The sequence below is a fragment of the Hypanus sabinus genome, unplaced genomic scaffold (genome assembly GCF_030144855.1).
Source record: "Hypanus sabinus isolate sHypSab1 unplaced genomic scaffold, sHypSab1.hap1 scaffold_1119, whole genome shotgun sequence".
NCBI classification, from domain to species: domain Eukaryota; kingdom Metazoa; phylum Chordata; class Chondrichthyes; order Myliobatiformes; family Dasyatidae; genus Hypanus; species Hypanus sabinus.
The window spans coordinates 121953-125820 of NW_026779176.1; the positions used below are offsets into that span (position 1 = coordinate 121953).

At 42.9% G+C, this 3868-nt stretch overlaps 1 non-coding gene across 1 annotated transcript; it reads right to left on the reverse strand.

Annotated features, from left to right (window-relative positions):
• Positions 1 to 552: 552 nt before the first annotated feature.
• trnay-gua (transfer RNA tyrosine (anticodon GUA)) lies at positions 553 to 638 on the reverse strand. Its single transcript is given in 2 exon segments — positions 553 to 588; positions 602 to 638. It is a non-coding gene; the product is annotated as a tRNA-Tyr (tRNA).
• Between the last annotated feature and the right edge of the window lie 3230 nt (positions 639 to 3868).

A 3868-nucleotide genomic window follows, 5' to 3' on the forward strand; every position in this document is an offset into this window, starting at 1 on the left:
TTTTACGGCTTCGGGGACAAACCATTGATCTGAGCAAACATTGTTACCCGGTCTTAAAAGTGCTCGGCACTTGTACTGTTTGTTTTATATCTGTAATATGCATGTCAAACGATGACAAAACATAACACACAACACACGTAAGCACTGTCAGGCAGTCACAATTGACAGGGAGGATGCAACAGTGAAATGTTCTGACGGGACGGCGATGGTAGTTTCTGAACAGTAAGCGACCGACTTCCATTCTGTCTTCATTGTGACCATTTGTGACAGTGTTGTAACTTGAAACAATGACAGTGCACGTACGCTGAAGCTGAAATGTTTCAATGTAAATGTGGTTAGTTTTGCGTTTAGCCATTTATGGATTATATTCATTAATACAGTTAAATTCATCATTATATTACCAAAGATTTTAGCATAATTTCAAAATGATGTTAACATGGTATAAAATAAATTCCAGCTGCTTGTCCACAAATGCAATGTTCGCGGGGGAATTTCAATCATGTCGAGGCTGTGGTATGGAATTGATGACGGGCGCAGTAAAAGAAGTCCTGATCCTTCGAGCCGGAATCGAACCAGCGACCTAAGGATGACTCCATTTCCTCTACAGTCCTCCGCTCTGCCAACTGAGCTATCGAAGGAAAAGCGATACAAAGTTTCTCCACGTTGGTTCCTACCGACAATCATTATGCAGATTTCAGCCTGGTATTTGTCGACGGATGGCAAAAGCCTGCCTGTGGCAACTATCTCGTCCTTCCAGCACTGGGGGCCACAGGCCACGGGATGACGCCTATCACCGCGTTTCTGACAATTCTAGGGAAACTACGATTCCAACACAGCTCTTTGATCGTCCTCGCCCGTTCAAATCAAAGGTTACTCAGCTTTGTCTTTCCACCCAATAACCAGGGCAATGTTCTTCTAACCACTCACCTGATTTATGCCTGAATCGTCGCCTGAAGCTCATGCATTACTGAAACACCAGCTGCCAGCCAGCTTTTCCTGCTATCTGCATTGAACGCAGCAAACCTACGACATTTTCTCCCGGTCCTTAGACCGAGACAGTTTCCGCTCGCTCTGCGCCAACCGCATCTTCTGTGCATTCCAAGTTCAGGGATTTGATGCGACGAATCCTCTGAATACAAAATGTCGATGGACAATGCTAGCATCGATCTCGCTACCTCTCGCATGCTAAGCAAGCACTCTACCATTTGAGCTAATTCCCCAGCACATCATGCTAACGACCTATAATTTGCTCCGTTGGACAAACATCATTGCATGCCTGCCACTGTTCACCGATGCACAATCGACAGCTCACAGACAGGCGCACACACACACACACACACACAGTCACTAAGCTGAGAGCGGCGTTAGGTCTCTGCTTCCGTATAAGTAATCGAAAGGTACTTACCCGGGATACCGACAATTACAATGAACTGTGTAACAAATAGCCCTGTCTGGAGCAACATGTCGAAAATGTCGAGGAACCAACTAGAGAGCAGGCCATGCTAGATTGGGTATTGAGCAATGAGGAAGGGTTAGTTAGCAATCCAAGGCTGTTCTCCATTATCCATTGTTAATCCAAGGCTGCTCTGTTTGGAATGTTGTCAATTTCTAAATTACATAAAAGTTGTAAATAGTAAATAAACTCAAAAGGTTATAACAACGCCCAGAGAGCAAATTTCCTTTGGGTAAAACTCTTCACCGATTACACGTTGTTGAGAGTCCACTGTGTCTGGATCTTTCCGTCCTCAATGGAGCTGAAGCACAGAATGACGTACTTTTATAGAGAAATTGGTCACTAATGATGAAAACAATTTTTGCAGTGACTAGTGCTAATTAGCGCTGGTTAGTAAAAATATCTGTGCTCTAACCAACCGTAATGCCAACGGGAAAATAACAGGCCTTATTTCATTGAACTGAACGCGACACCTGTCATGAAGCCTCAAGAGACGTCCGATGCTGGGATCACAACACCAAATGCGATGTTGTCAAACTACTCCATGTAATGGCAGGACATTATCTGCGCATCGCTGGTGACGACAGTAGTCTGTAATCCTGTGGGTGAGTCCACCTCATCAGCGCTGATTCCACTCTCACATTGCGAGTGGAGTCTCTATCTCGTTACTTCCCCGTGATGACGCACCTTTCATGTGATTCACTGTCACTTTACTTGCGGTGATTTATTTTTCACTGGACATTAACATGAATGATTTCTGACGCAGACCCTCACTGTTTGCACTGTGAGGGGAGTCAGTCGCAAACACAGATGTTGGCGAGTATGCGGCGCGAAATGCAAACCAGTGAACCCAGCATTACAGACATTGTCCGCTGCTGTACCAGACAGAGAAAAACAGAAAATATTGTATCAACGCCGGTCTTAATGCAAATACGTAGTAGTAACGATATTAAATATGTTACAGAGTTACTAGATGATATTCGAAGTGGAACTTCGGAAAGAAATTGAGTCAGGGGAAAAGTGCGCATTAAAATACTAAACAGAAATGAACTGCGTAATGGGGCATAAATACACTTTTCAACATAATTGTATATGGGCTAAGAGTGTTGTAAAAACAAACCTGAAGGCTTTGTATGTCAATGGGAGTAGCATTCATAACAAGGTGGATGAATTGAATGTGCAGATAGTTATTAATAAATATGATATAGTTGTGATCATAGAGAAATGGCTCCAAGGTGACTAAGAATGGGAGCTTAACATCCAGCGATATTCAATATTCAGGAGGTATAGACGGGAAAGAAAAGGAGGTGGGGTAGCATTGCTGGTTAGAGAGGAGATTAACGCAATAGAAAAGAAAGGACATTAGCCTGGAGGATGTGGAATCGATATGGGCAGAGCTGCACGACACTAAGGTGCAGAAAACGCTGGTGGGAGTTGTGAAAAGGCCACCTAACAGTAGTAGTGAGGTTGCGGATTGCATTAAACAGGAAATTAGAAATGCGTGCAATAAAGGAACAGTAGTTATAATGGGTGACTTCAATCTACATATAGATTGGAAACAAATTGGCAAGGGTGCTGAGGAAGAGGATTTCTTGGAATGTACGTGGAATGGTTTCCTGAACCAACATGTCGAGGAACCAACTAGAGAGCAGGCCATTCTAGATTGGGTATTGAACAATGAGGAAGGGTTAGTTAGCAATCTTGTCGTGCGAGGCCCTTTGGGGAAGAGTGACCATAATATGGTGGAATTTTTCATTAAAATGGAGATTGGACATAGGTAATTCATAAACAAAGGTTCCAAAATTAAAGTAGGGTAACTTTGAAGGTATGAGACGTGAATTACCTAAGATAGACTGGCAAATGATCCTTAAGTGGTTGACGGTGGATATGCAATGACAAGAATTTAAAGATCGCATGGATGAACTACAACAATTGTTCATCCCAGTTTGGCAAAAGAATAAACCAGGGAAGGTAGTGCACCCGTGGCTGACAGGGGAAATTAAGGATAGTATCGAGTCCAAAGAAGAAACATATAAATTAGCAAAAAAGCAGCGGCAAGCCTGAGAATGGGAGCAGTTCAGAAATAACTACTTTGGTTCTGTCTTCATTAAGGAGGACATAAATAATCTTCCGTTAATAGTAAGGGACCGAGGGTCAAGTGAGATGGAGGAAATGAGGGAAATACATGTTAATAGGGAAGTGGTGTTAGGTAAATTGAAGGGATTAAAGGAAGATGAATCCCCAGGGCCAGATGGACTGCATCCCAAGAAGTAGCCCAAGAAATAGTGGATGCATTAGTGATATTTTTTCAAAACTCCTTAGCTTCAGGGTTAGTTCCTGAGGATTGGAGGCTGGCTAATGTAACCCCACTTTTTTTTTTAAAAGGAGGGAGATAAAAACCGGGGTATTATAGAG